This window comes from Marmota monax, unplaced genomic scaffold (genome assembly GCF_021218885.2).
Source record: "Marmota monax isolate L192 unplaced genomic scaffold, Marmota_monax_Labrador192_F-V1.1 WCK01_AAM20220418_F8-fsc00062, whole genome shotgun sequence".
Taxonomy (NCBI): domain Eukaryota; kingdom Metazoa; phylum Chordata; class Mammalia; order Rodentia; family Sciuridae; genus Marmota; species Marmota monax.
In genome coordinates, this window is record NW_026695221.1 from 10,102,567 (window position 1) to 10,123,805 (window position 21,239).

The 21,239-nt window shown below is 41.1% G+C and overlaps 1 non-coding gene across 1 annotated transcript; it reads left to right on the top strand.

Moving 5' to 3' along the window:
* Positions 1 to 641: 641 nt before the first annotated feature.
* On the top strand, positions 642 to 766 carry LOC124085264 (U6atac minor spliceosomal RNA). The gene has a single exon (XR_006849387.1). It is a non-coding gene; the product is annotated as a U6atac minor spliceosomal RNA (small nuclear RNA).
* Positions 767 to 21,239: the final 20,473 nt, after the last annotated feature.

A 21,239-nucleotide genomic window follows, 5' to 3' on the forward strand; every position in this document is an offset into this window, starting at 1 on the left:
GCATACTACAGGGACATAGTCATATCACTGTTTATAGCAGCACAATTCACAATAGCTAAATTGTGGAACCAACCCAGATGCCCTTCAGCAGATGAATGGATAAGGAAACTTTGGTATATATACACAATGGAACATTACTCAGCAATACTCTTTATTAAAAGAGAATAAAATCATGACATTTGCAGGTAAATAGATGAGTTGGGGAATATAAGGCTAAGTGAAGCAAGTCAATCCCAAAAACCCAAAGGCCAAATGTTTTCTTTGATATGAGGATGCTGACTCATAATGGTGATGGGGAGCAGAGCATGGGAGGAATGGAGGAACTTTAGATAGGGAAAAGGGGAGGGAGAAGCAGGAAGGAAGAAAGTGGGTAGAAATGATGGTGGAATGAGTTAGACATCATTATCCTAAGTACATGAATGAAGACACAAATGGTGTGAAAATACTTTGTTTACAATCAATGACTTGAAAAATTGTGCTCTATATGTGTAATATGAAATGAATTGCATTCTACCATCTTGTACAACAAATAAGAATAAATAACTTAATTTAAAAAAAAAAAGACAAAACAGCAGAAGAAATGTGTATTAGGAGTGATAAGTGTTTTTAAAATACTAGAAAGCAAATAAGATGGCGGCAGGGTGTTGTATGAAAGGAGAGAAGGATAGCACTCCCCTTGACAAAGATGGAAGAGGCCCTTGGGCCTGACAACACACATACAGTTAAGGCACAGCCACCTACTTATGGCATCTAACCATCATTTTTTCTCTAGCAATTAAAGAAATGCAAATCAAAACTACTCAAAGATTTCATCTCCCTCCAGTCAGAATGGCAATCATCAAGAATATAAGCAACAATAAGTGCTGGGGAGAATGTGGTGAAAAAGGTACACTGATTCATTGCTGGTCGGACTGCAAATTTGTGCAACCTCTCTGGAAAGCAGTATAGAAATCCTTAGAAAACTTGGAATGGGGGCTCAGGATATGGCTCAAGTGGAAGCGTGCTTGCCTGGCATGCGTGAGGTACTGGGTTAGATCCTCAGCACCACATAAAAATAAAATAAAGATATTGTGTCCACCTAAAACTAAAAAATAAATATTAAAAAAAAAAAAACTTGGAATGGAACCACCATTTGACCCAGCTATTTCACTCCTCAGTCTATACCCAAAGGACTTAAAATTAGCATACTACAGTGAAGCAGAAACCTCAATGTTTATAGCAGCTCAATTCACAATAGCTAAACTATGGAAACAACCTAGATGCCCTTCAAAAGATGAATGGATAAAGAAATTGTAGTATTTATATACAATGTAATATTACTCAGCCTTAAAAAGAATAAAATTATGGCATTTATGGGTAAATGGATGGAGTTGGGTAATATCATGGTAAGCAAAATAAGCCAATCCCCCTCCAAAAGGCCAAATGTTTTCTCTGATAAATGAATGCTTATGCATAATTTGGGGGTGACATGAGAAGAATGGAGGAAGTTTGGATTAAGCCGGGGCAGGGGCGGGGGGGAGGAGGGGGGAAGAGAGTGGAATGAGATGGACATTATTATCCTATGTATGGATATGATTGCATGAATGGTATGACTCTTCATCATGTACAACCAGAGAATTAAAAAGTTGTGCTCTATTTGTGTAAAAAATAAAATTAAAAAAATTAAGATGAAATAAAACCTTTTTCTAAATCAAAAAAGAAAAGGAAAAGGTGGTGGCAGAGATTCCTACAGTCCTCATGAGAAAAGCACCTGATACTAAGAATGATGACTGAAGACTAAACTTTTATGCATAAATGAATATTAAGATCAATATTTTTTAAAGGCACTCTTTGATTTTTCTCAAGCTTCCTGTAGACTTGCACAGGTCACCCCTCATCTTGTCACAGTCCACTCATTCTTCAGCCCACTGTACCGTGGCTTCTGCCCACTTCTGCATGGAACTTCCTCTACCAGTAACCTCCAGGCTGTCCCAGAAAGCAGTCATGTACTTCCTCCTGCCTCTCTGATCCTCACCCATCAATCCTGCAGAGTGACCTTCACCAGCTCTCCATCGTGGTCTCTGATTCATCACCCCATTCCATCTCAGCTCAGGACCACCTCTTTAGATCTCTGACTGCAGCTATCAGTAAGTCCTGGCTGTGTGTTGGAAGTCGATGATCCCAGCTTGCCTGCCTCAGGTCTGGATGTCTTCTTAAACTTTAGGATCCCTCTGCCCATCTACCTGCTGACATGTTTTCCTGGTCTTCCACTGACCCCTTCAACTCCTGATGTGTAAGATGGAACCCTCACCTGGCTAGGCACTCGACATTCACTTCTAAATTGGTGGAACTAGAAGCTAGAAATTAGTCAGGCACAGGAATTCACTGAGGGTGGGGGGAAAGGCAAGTCAAGGAAGATTGATGGTGATTTTTAGAAGGGAATGTAGAAGGGAAAGGAGACAATAATGAGCTGTGTCTGGTATCTGGGTGTGGGTGGGTGAGGAGCCAGTGGCCAGGAAAGAGGTGAAGAAGAAGAGATGGAGTTAGGTGGAGATATCAGAGATATCACGTCCTCAACTGAATACATATAAATTGACCAGAGACACCTGGGACAGGAAACAGGTAAAGGAATTGGCTGTCAGTGAACAAATTGTTTCGCTATCTTTCCATGATATCTGTTACAGAAATTTCGACTTCTGCAGCAAAAACTTGCAACCCTCAGATATCCACGAACCAATCTCCAAGCCTTACATGGTTTAGAGCAGTCCAATATAGTGTAGTTGTAGAAAAAGCCATCTGGAAGAGAAGAACATTCACATTAGTGCCAGAAACTAAAACTTGGCCTCAAAGTAAGAGACTTTCCCACACACCAAGTCTGGTCTTCAAACTAGAAACATATCCACTTCCTGGCAAGGGCTCCCTCATATTTCTCAGTAGCATTCCTTTTTTTTTCTTTATCTTTTCCTTCTTTGTGGTTATTTTTTTAACTTATTGTTTTAGATACCTTTTAAAGTGAAAGAATAGATATCCCGCGTTCTGCATTCGCCGCCCTCCTTCAGGGTGCAGTTGCCTTTGCCTTCCACACATTTGCCATTCTTGAAAATGTTGCAGACCATACACACTGTGGCGTGAGCTGAGAAAAGGGGACATGAAGACTGAGCCCAGGTATGAGCCCACAGGGAGAAACATGGGTAGGACACACATTCAGGCACAAAGCATGGCCCTAAGTACTCCATACACAGTTTGGGCAAGAACTGCATTAGATTGATTTCACTAAATCTTAAGGATATGGAAGCTCTGACCTGTTGAACTCAAATTACATTAAGCATAAACAAATTGGTTTAAACTTTTAATATGCAAATTTGTGGTATGTTAACAATTTCCCATGAAAATTATTTTTTAAATAATAAATAACATTTAATAAGAAAATTAGATGCTACTTGTTGGTATGAAAATACTGGGGGGGGGGCTGGGGATGTGGCTCAGTGGTAGAGCACCTGCCTGGCATGTGTGATGCACAGGGTTCGATTCTTAGCACCACAAATAAATAAATAAAGATCCATTGACAACTAAAAAATATTAAAAAAAGAAAAGAAAAGAAAATACTGGGAGGTGAGATGTAAGGAGATAGGATGGAGCAACTTCAAGTCTTATACTTAAACAACAATGAGAGATTCTGCCTCCCTAAATCTCATTCCCTAAATCCAAGCTAATCTCCTCCTAGTACTATTACTGTGCTCACTCTTCAAATTTAGGGAAAAATTTAGGGAAAATTTATGACATGAGAGATACCCCCTTAGTATAGTGCTATGAGCAGAACAAGGTCTGAGCAGCTATGTAAAGCTATTGTGAGTCCAGAATCCATGGAGAAGTGGATTCGGCACAGGACTGTGCTGGCTTGAAAGTTGGGAGGAATATTTGAGTGCACACACGTTTTACAGCACAGCACAGTTATCCACATGACATCCACCTATAAGTGGAAAACGATGCATGTGCTATAAAAAACTGGTTGAAGATAAGCCATTCAGTGACCTCTTCCTGCTACATGGCTAGCCTAGACAAGGAAAGTCTTAAGCAATCATTGCCTGCCTCTTGGGGTCAGCCAGGCAGACTCTATGCCCTAAATTGACAAGAACACCCCTACCCAACCTCTCCTAGGGAGAGAGGAACCCCCCTCTGAGATCTGGGAAAGAGACCTCAACTCTGCCCTGCTAGGCATCCAGGTGAGCTCAGCACACACACAGACCTCCAATTCTTGATGGTCAGATCATCTCAGAATCCTGCCCTTGGCCTCCTCCCCTCAACATGCACTAACTGCCCTGCATAGTCAGATCATCATCCTGAGTCTGCTCCCCAGCCACCTTCACCCTCTGGACCACACCTTGGAAGAACACAACAGGCAAAGGACCCAGCATCAGGAGCAGGAGAAGGAACTTGTCCATCTCAGTCCGGGATGGCAGAAGATGCAGCGGGGCAACTGAGAGTGGGCAGCCAAGTGCCCAGGAAGGACCAGGAAAGCTGCTCTTGTGCACAAGCGAGAACCGGCTGGAGGATCTGCTCTGAGCTGCTCCCAGGCTGTGGGCAGGCACTTCCTTTTACCCCCTCGCCAGTGGGTGTTTTGCCACCACCCAGGTTCAGGACAGCTTCCCACAGAGCCAGCCCTTTTGGAGATTCTGAGGACAGAGGCTGTCCTGGAGCCCCTTCCTGTTCCTTTGTAGGTGCAGGCCAGGGTGTTCATTTCCGCTCTCCTCCCTAGGGTTGAGCCCATAGTCAGGACCATGACCCTCCCACTCCAACTTGGGGTTGGCAACTGTGGGGGATCCCAATAGCAGACTTTGCTCTGTAGTTCCTATAAACCAGGATCTGCATCCGCTGCCACCATGCAATATCTCATTTATGATGAATATTCAGCCTGTCACACACAGTCAAATAAGCAGCAAATAGCATCCAAACAACAAATGGAACAGGGACCTGATGGGGCCCAGGCTATTTTATAAACCAGTCCTTTGGCCCTTATTTGTCTCCACGTCAAACTCTCAGATGCAGCTGACCAAAGTGAAGTTTGGTTGATGGAGGTTCTTAGCCAGAGCTCTACACTCAACAGAAAGGCTGTGAGTTTCCACACACACGTCCTCATAGGCCTGGCCTAAGAAGATGTGGCACCCAAATCACTCAGGGTGTCCAATATGTTTCAAAATGTTTAATTACAATTTTCTACTGATATGCTCTAAAGTGTCTTCAGACTCCTCATCATGCTTCATAAAATAACCAAGACCCCAGGCTCTCAGCATGCCTGGTCATCCAGCCAGCGGAGGTGAAAGACCATGGAGCAAGTCCACAACTGTGCAGGCACCACAGAGCATGTCCCAGCTGGCAGGGGCAGTCCTGTGTCCCCTCCCTCCTCTGCCCTCTAGACGACCCTTTATGGAAGGGCCCTTCACAGTCAGGCTCACCTGTGAGCAGAGCGCTCTGCCCAACACATGCCTGATGGACAGACGGAGGACTCAGTACTGCTTGCCAACTACACAAAGACAATAGGACAGATGGGTGAGTGCAGGATGGCTTGTGGCCAGGAAGCTGGTACTGGAGAGTGAGCACCAGGATCCCCCATGCATCACTGTCTGAGAGTCTGGGTGCACTCCACACCTCGAGAGCACAGCTCTGGTGCACGAAAGCTCCCCTTCCCCACTGTCCAAAGACAACGGTCAATAGTGTGCAGAGCAGACACTGCAGGAGTGGGGGGGGCATGAGTGGGGTGCTATGATGGCATGGTTTACCCAGACCCAAAACGCACAGTGTACTGTCACCACTCACCAGTGTGTTCAGCATGTGCCTCCAACAGTGACTCTGGAATTCCAAGGGTTCTCACAGTTTCCTTTCCTGTCGCCACATCATAAGTGTGCCTTAAAAGGAGGTACAGAAGTAGAAAATAAGAGTAAAGGATGTCAGCAAATTTTCATTGGAGCTACCACTGAACAAATCTATTCTATAGGGTTATTTTACCAGCAATATTGTATCTTCTCAAACTTCAAGAATGCAGTAAAAATAATAATATCAAAAAGGAAATGTCAACTGGGAATGCTGGGCAAAGAGTACACAAAAAGAAAAACCATGATACACAAGGCCCTGGGTGCAATCCCCAGCACTGCAATAGATAAATAAGTGAATAAATTAGAATGAGCCATTCAAATCTTGTGGAAATTTATTTATGTATTTATTCACGTATGTTTCTCAAAAAGACATCTGAGATAGCCAACTTATAAAAATAATTATCTTAGAATGATATTGGTCAAATTATCTTGTCATATTGTATGCATGTATAAATATGTAACAATTAATCCCACCTATTATGTATAATGTGAACCAATTTAACAAACTGGAAAAAAATTCATTTTGGCTCACAAGTTTGGCAACTCAATCCATGATCAGCTGACCTTATTTCCTTGGGCCTTTGGTGAGGCAGCACATCATAAAGGAAGCTATGGCAGAACGAAACTGCTCACCCCTTGGCAAGGGAGTAAAACAGAGAAAGGAAGAACCAGAGTCTTAAAAAACTTGTGAGGGCTCCCAATGATCTAAAGACCTTTCACTAGGTGCCCCCTCTTAAATTTTCCACCACCTTCCAATGGAAACAAGCTGTACATGAAGACTTTAGTACCTGGGCTTTGGGGCAACACTTATCCAAACTACAACATCATTGAACATCCTGATGGGGTTCCTAAAAAGAGGATAGTAGTGGATCCTTTACTCTGGAATACTTTTAGCATGATGGCTCTAATCTGTGTAAGTTGCTTATGATAAGCAACTTAATTTTAAATTTTAAAAATGATGGGAATGGTTCCACTAGAAAACGTCTGTTACAGGTATCTAATAATAGTCATGTAAAACATGTGTTTCATACCTAAGATTGCTCAATGCAATTTGTACCTGATACCATGTATGAATCTGACACTATGTATGAATCATTCAAAAACCGTATCAGTTAAGTCTTTACCACCAAAAGCCATGATCACCTCACAGCAGAATACCCTGCCTCAGATTCTGAAGCCTTCCCTGCCCTTCATGTACTTGTCTCCAGAAACTTCCCAAACATATTTCCATAATGTATATGGGTTTATACAGGAGAGTAATTGTTATTTTAATGGCAGAGTTATGCTGGATAGTACATAGCCATAAATGAGACATTTTGAAAGTTTTGTGGCTATTCAGAAGTAAAGTTATGTGTGTGGCCAGGGGATGAGGGGCCCTTGAAGAATCAGGAGCTTCACTGATGTCATATACTAAATGTAGGAGAGACTAATAGTCCTGTTTCATGCCTCTACTCCAAGCCTAATTGCTTAACTATCCCATTTACTCCCCCAAAATGTCTGGAGCCCAGGGCATATTACACTCAGAGATCACAAAGCACAATCTCTCTCCCAGAGCACAACCTCCTCCTCTCATTCTTCCAGACAGTGGGTGTCCAGGGCCCCTACAAATTTCCAGGCCCACACCAACCACATCAGATCTACCAGTGAGACATTTAGGCTGAGGCCCAGTGAGTGCCCTGGTCAGAACACAGACTCCTAAATCTAATTCATCTAGCCTTAAAGCCTGGTTCTACCACTTACTGGCTATGAGGCCTGGCAACAAGTTGTTGTATCTGTATTCCTTAGTTTCCTCAAGGAAATAGAGAAAATAATGGCACTTACATCTTAAGTTTGTTGTTAGAAATGCTTGATATTATTGCGTAGGTTTCTTAGCCAATATGTAATACAAATGGTTTCTTCTCTTCTTCATATTATTCTTCTATTTTATTATAAACAACACATCCCCCACCAATTTTTATTTTGTTTTACTTGTTTGCTTATTTATTTTGGTGCTGGGAATTGGACTCAGTGCCTCATTCATACTAAGTATATGGTTTACTAAATTTGGGCTCTAGCCCAAAATTCATATTTCAATTTGGGACTGGGAAGCAAAGGGATCCTAAATATAGGGACCACCTTTCTCTTTTGTGAACTTTTGCTTATCCTAGCAGCCATTCTCAAAGTTACCTCACTCCCATGCACATATACTGATTCATAAAGTCCTTTGTACTCTTATCAGGCGTTTACAGAGACATCTATTTCTTCATCTAACACCACACAGGAAGCATGACTTTCTTTGCCAGCAAAAACAGAACCCAGCTCCCAACTCTATTCCATCTCAAGTTCTCCCACCCCTGGTCTATCTTGAGCAGTCACCGTCTCATCCCAAGGCCACAGGACAAGGCAATGAGCACTCTACTTCCAAGTGGCTTCCCATTAAGGAATACTGTAATATGGTGTGGCTATGGTTTGAATTTATTCCCCCAAAGTTTATGCATTTGGAAATGATCCCCATTTCAACATTGTTGAAAAATGAAACCTTTAAAAGGCGATTAGGTCATTTTGGCTTTGCCCTCACAAATAGGTTAAGGTCATTGTCATAACCATGGGTCCTTATTGGGAGTGGGAATTGTTATAAAACTGAGTTTGGTTCCTTCTTGCTCTCTTGCCTTTTTGCCTTCCACCATGGGACAACACAGCAAAAAACAACACTTGCCAGATGTAGGCCTCTTGATCTTGGACTTCCTGGCCTCCAGAACCATGAAACAAATAAATTTCTGTTCTTTATAAATTACCCAGTCTCAAAAAAAAATTTACCCAGTCTGACACATTCAGTTAAAGCAGCACAACACAGACTAAGATGGCAGATTTGCCACAAGTGCACTTCATAGTTCTCAAATGACATCGGGAGATATGACATCTTCTTCCATTGCCTGATCACCTGGTCCTCAGGTATCTCTATTTACCAGTTGGTATGTTCTAATGGAGGAGTTCCTTCCTTAGGCAAGTTGAGTCTACCTTATCCATATATCCACTGGTCATAATCCCCATAACTCTCTGTATGGCTGTTTGCAAGCATCCTCACCACCTCCTCCACCAGCACCACTCTCATCCAAAGTCTGTTCAGCCTGGTATCCTTTACGCTGCCCTTGCTCTGCAGGCAAGTTTGTGTGATGCTTGTTCTACCTGAGAGAAGGTGGGGGTGGGAGCAGGAGGGATGGAGTGAGGCAGAAACAACGTGCGGGACCACAAGGCTTTGTGTGTCAGATTCCCAGCAGACATCATTAGGCTACAGATTATCTCCAGGATTATATGTCAAGAAGACAACAATGGGCTGGGGTGTAGCTCAATGATAGAGCATTTGTCTAGCACAAGTGAGGTACTGGGTTTGATTCTCAGCACCACATATAAATAAATAAAATTAAAGGTCCATTGACAACTAAAAAAAAATTTTAAAGAAGACATAACAATTGTAAATATTTATAACCCCCAAAATGGAGCATATATGTACATCAAACAAACCCTTCTCAATTTCAAGAATCAAATAGACCTCCACAATAACTTGGGTGACTTCAACTCACCTCTCTCACCACTGGATAAATCCTTCAAACAAAAACTAAATAAAGAAGCTATAGAACTAAAAAATACAATAAATAATTTAGACTTAACAGACATATACAGGATATTTCATTCAGCAATGACTAAATACTCTTTCTTCTCAGCAGCATATGAATACTTCTCTAAAATAGACTGTATTGTAGGCCACAAAGCAACTCTTAGCAAATACAAAAATATAGAGATAATATCTTGCATTCTATCAGATCATAATGGAATGAAATTAGAAATCAATGATAAAATTAAAAATAAAAGCTACTCTAACACCTGGAATCAAAATAAGACACTATTGAAAGACCAATGGATAGCAGAAGAAATCAGGGATGAAATTAAAAAATACTTAGAGGTAAATGAGACTAGCAGCCCAACATGTCAAAATCTCTGGGTCACTATGAAGGCAGTTTTAAGAGGAAAATTTATTGCATTGGCTCATTCATTAACAGAGTAGAAAGTCAACAAATAAATAACATAATATTACATCTCAAAGCCCTATAGAAAGAAGAACAAATCAACAACAAAAGCGATAGAAGATAGGAAATTATTAAAATCAGGGCTGAAATCAATGAAATTGAAACAAAAAAATCAACGAAAAAAAAAGTGAATCTTTAAAAAATAAATAAAATTGATAAACCCTTAGCCATGCTAACAAAAATGAAAGAGAAAAGACTCAAACAACTAAAATCCATGATGAAAAAGGAAATATCACAACAGACACTACTGAAATAAGAAACTATTTTGAAAATTTAAACCTTAATAAAAAAGGCAATCTTGAGTACATCGACAAATTTCTAGAGGCATATAACCTACCCAAATTGAATCAAGAGGACATAGAAAATTTACACAGATAAATTTCAAGCAATGAAATTTTTTTAAAATTATTTTTCCCTGATGTTCGTGAAGAGAGTGAGTACTTGAAACTGTGCCATCTGTCAAATGATCCTTTGGGCCCTCTGCTGGAAAAGTAGAATCAAGCCTCAAATAATGCTTTTTTAATTGTATCCTCTAGTATTACAGATGTAGGACAGTACTGTTTCATACTCTGTGAATGTAAAACCTCTTGTACCTATTTTAAGATATGTAATAGTGACCATGCTTTATCAGAGCTGTTGTTAATAATGTTACTCTAGAATGTTTTCTTTTCAGATGATGATTGAGAAGCTAAATTAAATGGTGCCAGCTATCACAACATAAGGGGGGGGGGACTATTATTCACATACCATTTTCACCTCCCTCCAAAACAGGAAGTTCTCCCACCTCCCTCAAAAACAGAAAAAGTTTCATGAAGAAGGGGGCTTACTTTAAGGGACTCTCCAGAAAGGGAAATGGAACAGAGCTGAAGGTGGTCCTGAGGTGAGAGTCATTAGTGAAAGAGCCTGAGTTTTCCCGTAGGAGGCACTGATAGCAGACCCACCCTGCAAACAGTGGTCCTTGCCTCCACACAGAACTTGTATAAAGCTAAGTCCCAAGATAGCTTCCTTGGATTGGCAGCCTGCTACAGCATCCCTTCCTGAGGAAGGGAACACACTGTCAGTGCTGAGTATGACAGTGTGCTCTCTGCTCTGCCTCCTGGTGGTGAGTCTGGGTGAGCGCTGGCCTGCGAGTGAGGATGGTGGCGGTGTGGGAGTGGTCAAGGAGCTAAGCTGGCTCAGTGCAGACCTGTGTATGACCCCTGACCACCCAAGGAAGAATTGGCACTCAGAAGTCATGTACTATATTTTCATTATCTTTTCATAAAACACATTTAAAAAAAAAAAAGGTCTGAGACTGGATACAGTGTCACATACCTGTAATTCCATCTACTTGGGAGGCTGAGGCAGAAAAATTGCAAGTTGGAGGCCAGCCTGGGGAACTTAATGAGATCCTATCTCAGAATGTAACTGAGTAATAGAGCACACCTGGATTCCATCCTCAGTACAGAAGGAGGAGGAGGAGGAGGAGGAGGAGGGGGAGGGGGAGGGGGAGGGGGAGAAAGAATAGTCGTAGGTGTATTAACACAACCTGTAATCCAAGCTCCTTGGGAGACGCAGGCAGGAGGATGACAGTTGAGAGTCTTCTAGGCTCTGCAATTTAGTGAAACCATGTCTCAAAAAAAAAATTTTAAATGGGGCAGGGGATTATAGCTTAATGGTAGAGTATCTCTGTGTTCTACCACCAGTACCACATGAAAGAGAGGAAGGGAGGGAGGGAGAGAGGGAAGGGGAAGAAATGGGAGGGAAATGGAGGTGAGAGGAGGAGAAAGGAATAGAAAAACGGGATGTTGCTCAGAGATTGAACACTTGCCTAGTATGTGAAAGGCCTAGGGTTTGACCCTCAGCACTGCAAAAACAAGCAAATAGATGAACAATAAATAAAATACTATATAAAAACAATAATATGGTGACCAACTCATTCTATTTAATACTAGGACTTTCTAGACTTACGGGATTTCAAAAAATCCCTATTTCCTATATATGTTTCCCATATATTTCGTGTATATAGTGATATATCTATTTCTATACATGACAATAAATATGGAAGAATAGAAACTATAATATTACTATAATACTTATATTGACTAACTTTGGTCACTGGCTATTTTAAATTTTAATGCATGGTTTTATATTATTTTTAACTTGTTTACAGTGGCCAAGATTTTGTAGGGTTTTGTTTTGTTTTGTTTTTCATAGCAGTGTTGGGTTCACAGCAAAATTGAGTGGAAAATACAGAGTTCCAATACATCCTCTACCGTAACACATGCTCAGCCTCCCTCACTTTTCAACATCCTGCACAGAGTGGTACTTTTGTTACAATTGACAAAGCTACACAGACACATCATTATCACCCAAGTCCACAGCTTATTTTAGGGTTCAGTCTTGGTGTGGTACATTCTGAGTTGAGATAAATGTCAAAAGACTTTTGCCCACTAGGTTGTTACCAAACCAGGCTCATTTTGCCAGCCATACTATGTACCAGTAAGTGGATCAATGAGTTATTCAAAAGAGAGTTTATTCACAAGGCAGCCAAAGTAGAAATGGAAGACCCAACTCTCAAATCCACCTTCCTGAGGATAGGATGTGAGGATATTTATGGAATAAAGAAGAGGGCGATTTAATAAGGCATGGGGAAGAGTAATTGGAGGTGAAGGAATTAGTGGTCCATGCATGAATAATTATACCTCATGGCTCTTCATGGGACACTTGTTCAGAAAATGGCAGTATTAGCATGATGTATAGGTGTTTATGGCACCCTGCTGTTCAAAGGTCTCCCATCAGACACCTGTACAGGTTCAAGTACAGAGTCAGTGTTTCCAACATAAACATCCTTTGAGTCCCTGAAAAGCAACCAAGGCAACTGTTATCATCAATAACCCACACAACAGAGGTATAATCTACAGCAAACTAGTGGGATATTATTACTCAGCTGTGTGACCTCCAAAATTAGTGATTTTTAAAGTCAATTAAAAGCAAGTGAAGCTGTAGGGTTTATTCAGGTCCCCTGCTCTGTTCTTGGTTTCCCAGTGACAAAGTTTTAGTTTGCTAAATGGGGGAGTTGGTAAAATTACAAATTCTATTCATAGGCCCTGTCTTCATCATCTAACTTTCTTGTTTAGGACCCATATGGCCTGAAGAAAGTGGGTTTGGTTATCAGTCTTTTTTGTGTTGGTGCTTTTGTGTTGCAACAGAGAGAAATGATCAGAACCAGACCTAGCCAGACTTGCTTGTCTTCCATCTCTTGTCTTTCTTGTTCTCATTATTAAAAAAAAAAAAATCAGGGGCTGGGATTGTGGCTCAGTGGTAGAGCGCTTGCCCAGCCCATGTGAGGCCCTGTGTTCTATCCTCAGCACCACATAAAAATAAATAAAATAAGTAAAGATATTGTGTACAGTTACAACTAAAAAATAAATATTAAATTTTTAAAAAAAAATTTCATGTAAAACATATTTAATCTTATCAATCCAAGCATCAAAATCAGCTTGTTGAAGTTTTTCATTAGAATTAAGATGTTTTAAACTAATTATAAGTGCACATTAATTAAAATCAGGAAAGACTTTTTAAAATGGATTCAATAATAAACTAAGTAATAAGAATATCCTTCACTTTCACATCAACTTCTGTTTTACAAGACAGATAAAGAATGGAAAGGAGGAATAGAGAAGGGAAAGAATGAAAAGAAAAAGAAACAGAAGTTTATAAAAGATGATCAAGACAGGGACATAGAAAAGAGAAAAAATAAAGAAATTATAACGATGCAAAAAGAGTAATAACATGATACAAACATGTCACAATAAATCTCACTATTATCATGTGTAATTATAATGTACAAATAAAAATTATTTACAAAATTTTTTTAAAGAATAATAAGTTAAATAAAAGTTGGAATTCTTACATTCATAAGACAAACTTTCCACACTAATGAAACGAAAGATAAACAAATTTATTTTTGTCTAAAAACATGCCAAAATCTATTTTTGCCTAAAAGATCTGCCCTTTGATCAGCTCTCTCTCCAGCTGCTGCTCCACTGACTCATTCTCTTTCCATTCTCTCTTCCTTAAAGAGTTGGCCACATGCTTTCTGTCCATGTCTTCTCTGCTTACTCTTTAGTTCGCTCTAATCTGGATTCTGCCTCCACTTCTCACCTGAACTTGCTCTGACCTAAGTCATCAGTGATGACCAAAGTCATCCCCTTACAATTGGGCCCATCTAAGTCCTTGGACAATGTTACCCATCACCATCTCTTAGAACTTCTCTCTTGAACTCCAGATCCTGTTTCTTTTTGTTATTCTCATTCTGAGAGTGTTTCCTTCCACCAACCCTTTAACTGCACTGATCCCGCTGTTCCTGCCATCATCCCTTGGTTCCATGAGCACCCACCTACCTATCATGAATTTAGTAGCATATACATCCTTGGTTTACACGTAGCTACTTATGATCCCTAGCTGTGACGTTATCCCAAATCTTCACACTTGTTTCACCATCTCTCTGACCCATAATTTTTCACATAGTTGATAATGAATTCATTGTCTTTGCTGAGAAACTATGTTCCCTCCAGATTTAGAAAACAGGTAACAAGAATAGTAAAGAACTACAACAAGTGAAATATAAGAAAATGCAAATTGGGGAGAATAGATGGCTCTTTGGATAATAGAAAAGAAGCAGAGAGGCAGAACAGAAAAGGGTGTTTTATAGGCTCCAAGGAAGGAGACAGTGGCTATGGAGAGAAAAATCCACCCTAAAACAAGAAGAAATTCCTCGACAGAGTGAGCATATACTGCAGACTGGAACACAAGCTAGAAGAAACAGAGCTAAATAATATCTCAGACTTTTGAATTTTCCCGAGGAGGAAGCAAAAAAAGAGAACAACCTACGACTTCTGAGAAGAATTTGCAATCAGTTCCCTTTACCTTTCTGACATTGACCATTTAAAAAATTCTGGCAGACCATGCATATATGGTTGAGTCTGAGAGAACAGACTTGTCGAAGCCCAGCCCTTGGGTGGATAGACTAGAAATCCTCTGGCTGGGTTAAATTTAGGAATTTCAGATACCTTGGAATGAGCCTAAAAAGTACCCACTCTACACCATGAAATTCCTCCTTACAGTGCTTCCACTGGGACTTCAAAGTGTGGGCAGGGGTGCTTATACACAGGTTATTCCCACCTCCGTTAAGTAATAACCCTGACAAGATTCAAGTGTCCCAGACTTTAGCAGGTTAATTTCACAAGCAGTGAGAATGGAAAGAAGATAATTGAGGAGATGAGAAAACTTGGTCCACTTCAGACTTGCACATCCAAGGATCCCTGGGCAAATGAGGAAGCATAAGAAATCCAGGCCTGACGAGGAGCGCCAATAGTGACCCTACATCTAGCTATAAGACAGACAGGCTTTTGACTCCTTGACCAAGACCTACCCATCTCCATGTGGGAAGAGTACACTTGCAATTGAAGTGCAATGAATGTGTTTGCTGTTGAAATGTAGCTTCGAGACAAGTCTTTTGGTAGCTCCCCCAAACAAAATGTTGCTGTAAGCCCTATCTTGTGAAAATGAACTGTCTCTGTCTTGCTGCAGCCCCACCACTTTAAATCATGAAGGGCCCCCACTTTCATCCTGCCTTTAGTCAATAACTCCCTGACAATGAGCTCTTCAGAAGGTCCTAAATCCCTGCTCAGACAGAGGGACAGGGTCAGGGTTCAGGTTGCACAAAGTCCATGTGACTCCCATTGCTACTGATCACATCAGCCTGGGACTCAATCCCCACCTTTCCTCTACCTCTGGCCTCCACCCCTTGCCCCATCCCAGCCTAGGGACTCACATACTAGTGAGGAGATAAAGAAATAAATAAAAAACAAAAAACAGGGAAGTCTCCCAGTACAAGAAGCAGCAGCAATAACTGGTCTATCTCTTCTGAGGATAGCAGGAAGAGGAGAGGAGAGATGGCTTGGGATAAGGAACCACACTTGAAAAGGCTGCAACAGCATGAGATAGGAGGAGACTGAGGGCTCCAGCCAGCATTGCCCCCATACCAGAGGCAAAAGCTTTCTCTTAGACACAGGCCTGTAGGTAGGCTCTGTAATGAACCAGGCCCTTTGGCCCAGTGGACAAAGGGTGCTCCCATGGTCTCTGCCAGCTTCCATGAGGTTGCCGTTGGATGGAAGGGAGCCATGCTAGTTGGACAGATATGCTGTCCTCCCTATCTAGTAACAAACCTCTCCTAAGTATTCCAGAGCCCAATAAACTTGTCCAATAGAAGTACTCAAATGCCACTTGTCTGACCAAGACTTGTGCAGAAATGCCTAACTCTTCTTGGTCTCACTTTTCTCACCTCCACTATCCATCTCCTCATTTGACCTCAGGCCAATATGGGACTTTCTAGGTTTCTGCCTATCAGGAGCTCCATGTATCTTAGCAAAACAGGGACACTCTGGGTCCTTCTCCTTCCTCTCATGCCTTTTTCCCATATTTTTTAAGAGGTCCCTACAAGTTCCCTCACTCTGTTACAGCTCCCCCAGTTCTGCCTCCACCTTCACACACAGCAGAACCTTTTGAAAAGGCTTTCTGTATCGCTGTTATCCCCCATCCATCCCTCATTCTCTTCCATGCTCTGCCAGTCCCAGTCAGGTCGCATTCCTCTTCCGTGCTGAAACTGTCCCTGCCAGGCTCCTCATTGACCTCCATGTTAGCAAATCCAGTGGTGACTGCTCTGTCCACATGTCCAGAGCCCTCTGCAGGCTTTATCCTTGTTGGCTCTTGCTTCCTTCCTGAAACCAGCTCTCCTCTGGGCTGCCATGATGCCACGCACACACACACACCCCTAGCTATAGCTACCACCTCAGTCTTTCATGGAGAGGAACAAAGACGATATGTCAGTTCCACAGCTCTAAAAGAGATGTCCCACGTTTACAGGACCGTCTGTCATTTCCACGTATTGATTCATCAAACTCTCCTCCAGTGAAAAGTTCATGTGCCAAATTCCCACTTTCTTTCTGCTGCCTCCCTTGGGCATCAGTAATCTCATTTGCCAAGATGGTGAAATGAGAGCTTGTAGAGACCTCAACACCAACTTCTCTGACAATGCAAGGAGCGTTCTCCTCTCCAGGTTTCCTGACTGGGACCACCAATGTCTCCTGAAACAGAATACCCCAGCCTTCAGGCCTACGACTGCTACTCCCTTCACAAGCTTTGTGATAGAGCCAACCTCCCTCTAACTAATTTCTCTACTTCTCTACTTCCTCACTCACTCCACGAGCCACTGATGTCTGGTTCCTGCCACAATGACCAGTGACCTCCAGTCACCAGAGTCAGCTTAACTCTTGTCTGTCCTGGTCTCACAAGATCACTCAGATCCATGTCAAGTGATCCCTTGGCCTGACTCTGTTTCTTGGGATCTGACATCACTCCTTCTTGGTTCTCCTCCTTTCTGCATCAATCTCCGACTCAGTCCCCTTCACTCATCCCACAAATGCTGATCTCTCCAGTGTTTCTCCCTCAGTTCACAGCTTTTCTCAAACAGCACATGGGAAAAAAATCTCTTTAACTCTTATAATAGTGGTTCTTGGGATGCTCATAAATACTCTTGGGATATATGTGACCATCTATTTACAGGCTGATAGCCTCAAAACTATTGTCCTGGCATCTTTTGGGGTCCTCACACTTCTCTGTTTAACTTCTTGCTGACATCGCCATCTGGATATTCCTTTGATCCATCAGATTCATTGTGTCCAAAAGAGAACTAACCAACCCACCCCAATATAAAGTTACTTTCTCCCTTAAATTCCAGCCTAAATGTGACCAATCACCTCCAAATCCAGTTCACTTCATCATGCTCATCTCTGGTCAATCAACAAGTCTTAACCCGCTAAACATTTTGTAAATCTGTTCTCTCCTTCACATATCTACTAATGATGTGTAATAACTTGGCACACAGAGTACCCTATGGCCTTGTCCGTATTTCCTCTCCCACGTTTTCCTGCTCACTGCTGTGTGGTTGCTCATGTACACTTTGCTCAGACCTAGTTCCTTGGTCTTAAAATACTTTCTTTCTACAATGTCTTGCCCTCCACTCTTTTTTTTTCATGTTTTTTTATTAGTTGTTCAAAACATTACAAAGCTCTTGACATATCATATTTCATACATTAGATTCAAGTGGGTTATGAACTCCCATTTTTACCCCAAATACAGATTGCAGAATCACATCGGTTACACATCCACATTTTTACATAATGCCATATTAGTAACTGTTGTATTCTGCTACCTTTCCTATCCTCTACTATCCCCCCTCCCCTCCCCTCCCATCTTCTCTCTCTACCCCATCCACTGTAATTCATTTCTCTCCTTGTTTATTTTCCCATTCCCCTCACAACCTCTTATATGTAATTTTGTATAACAATGAGGGTCTCCCTCCATTACCATGCAATTTCCCTTTTCTCTCCCTTTCCCTCCCACCTCATGTATCTGTTTAATGTTAATCTTTTCTTCCTGCTCTTCATCCCTGCTCTGTTCTTAGTTGCTCTCATTATATCAAAGAAGACATTTGGTATTTGTTTTTTAGGGATTGGCTAGCTTCACTTAGCATAATCTGCTCTAGTGCCATCCATTTCCCTGCAAATTCTATGATTTTGTCATTTTTTAGTGCTGCGTAATACTCCATGGTGTATAAATGCCACATTTTTTTTATCCATTCATCTATTGAAGGTCATCTGGGTTGGTTCCACAGTCTAGCAATTGTGAATTGTGCTGCTATGAACATCGTTGTAGCAGTATCCCTGTAGTACGCTCTTTTAAGGTCTTCAGGGAATAGTCCAAGAAGGGCAATAGCTGGGTCAAATGGTGGTTCCATTCCCAGCTTTCCCAGGAATCTCCATACTGCTTTCCAAATTGGCCACACCAGTTTGCAGTCCCACCAGCAATGTACAAGTGTACCCTTTTCCCCACATCCTCGCCAGCACTTGTTGTTGTTTGACTTCATAATGGCTGCCAATCTTACTGGAGTGAGATGGTATCTTAGGGTGGTTTTGATTTGCATTTCTCTGACTGCTAGAGATGGTGAGCATTTTTTCATGTGCTTGTTGATTGATTGTATGTCCTCCTCTGAGAAGTGTCTGTTCAGGTCTTTGGCCCATTTGTTGATTCGGTTATTTGTTTTCTTATTGTTTAATTTTTTGAGTTCTTTGTATACTCTGGATATTAGGGCTCTATCTGAAGTGTGAGGAGTAAAAATTTGTTCCCAGGATGTAGGCTCCCTATTTACCTCTCTTATTGTTTCTCTTGCTGAGAGAAAACTTTTCAGTTTAAGTAAGTCCCATTTGTTGATTCTTGTTATTAACTTTTGTGCTATGGGTGTCCTATTAAGGAATTTGGAGCCCGACCCCACAACATGTAGATCAGAGCCAACTTTTTCTTCTATCAGATGCAGAGTCTCTGATTTGATATCTAGCTCCTTGATCCACTTTGAGTTAACTTTTGTGCATGGCGAGAGGAGGGGATTCAGTTTCATTTTGTTGCATTGCCCTCCACTCTTATCAACATTTGACTCTGAATAATCCTTCTACATTTTACTTAACCATCAACTTGAAGAAAGGTTTATTTTAGTTCACCATTTCAGCCCATGGTTGTTGGACCCTGTTGCCCTTGGGGTTGTAGCAGCACAGTACATCATGGCAGGAATATGTGGCACCTGGAGAGCATAGAGAGAGAAGGAAGGGAATGGGACCTAATATCCCCTTCGGGGTCACACTCCCAAGGACCTAGCTTCTGCTAACAAGACCCATTTCCTAAAAGTTCTACCTCCTCTCAAGAACATCCCTGGCTATGGACCAAGCCTTTGACACATAGGCCTCTGGGTAACATTGATTTTAGGAGGAAGAGATATAAGGCTGGGGGCATAGGGTGATAAGCACTTGGGGAATTTCTTGGGCAGCTGCAGATATCTGTTAAGAAACTTATAAAAAGGCTATTTTTAAATCAGGACTTACTTACGTGACTGGGGTCCATGCTTCTCCAAAGAAGGAAAAAATGTCTGATTGATGTTTTGATTAGATTAAGGCTGCCTGAATACCTCATGGACACTGAATGCCTTATCAAGGATTGGGCAAGGGGCTGACTTCCTTAAACCTATAGATCTGTATAAACCCCTAGACAATAGCCACCATAGCCACTCTTTGGTATCCCTCTCTTGAGACCCCTCCCTCTTTGGGAGCTCTGCTTTCTTTCTATTACTCTAATAAATCCTGTTACTTTGCTCTCACCCTTGTGTCTGTGAATTTTATTCTTCAAATTCATGAGACAAAGAATCCAACCCCACACTCTGTGCTATATCAAGATCCAGACTATAGCACTTTGTTTTTTGTTTGTTTGTTTGTTTGTTTGTTTTATTTTGTTTGGTTTTTCTCAGGGGTCACTTTTTTTTTTCCATTGATGAATCCCTAGCCCCTAAAATAGTACCTAGAACATAATAGGCCTCAATACCTGTGGGATGAATGAATGCTCACCACAATCACATAAAATTCACAGATGAGATACCAATGTTGAAGATAGTGAATAATGTGCCAAGTAGGTGTTGGGGCCAGAGAAGAGCCCAGGCTGGTCTGTCACTTCAATCTGCTACACTTGACTATCTGGCCTTCATTTGCTTCTTTCTACTACTACTTCCTCTTTCCCTCTTTCCTGCTTCTCTTCCCATCTACATTTCTTTTCTTTACCTTTTCTACTTCCATATTTCTTTTTCTCTTTCACCTTTGTAGCTTCCAAATTCTACTTACATGATTTGCTGTTTTGCAACCATTTTTTCCTTTGTCTCTCCACTCAAGGAGGTTCTGAAGTATAACACCCGCAGGAGTAGAGTACTCCAGTATTAATGAATGGGTCTCCACCAGACAAAAGGATGAAAGACTGATTTCTGTCACTTACACAGGATTTTTTTTAACTGAATGATGATCATTGCCTATAGTTGTCTATTTCATTAAACAGCTGTGCCACCATTGATTTAAAATTTCCATGAGAAATTATACCCCAATTGGATGAGAAATTATATCCCAATTGTTTCAAATGTATGAATTGCCAAGATCATTTTTATGTCATGTGTAGCTAATAATAAAAAAATAAAAATAAATGGCTTGTATAAAAAAAAATTCCCCTATCACTGAATATTTATACTGTTTCCTATTTTTTCCTTTTTTTGAGAATTTTTTTGATAGAAGAAATGTTATAATAAAAAAATCTTTTTTTTCCTTTTTTACCAAATTATCCATTTAAAAGAGACAAAATAGTTAATACATGCAAAAAAGTTAAACTGTAAAAAATGGTATAGAGTTTTACATTTTTT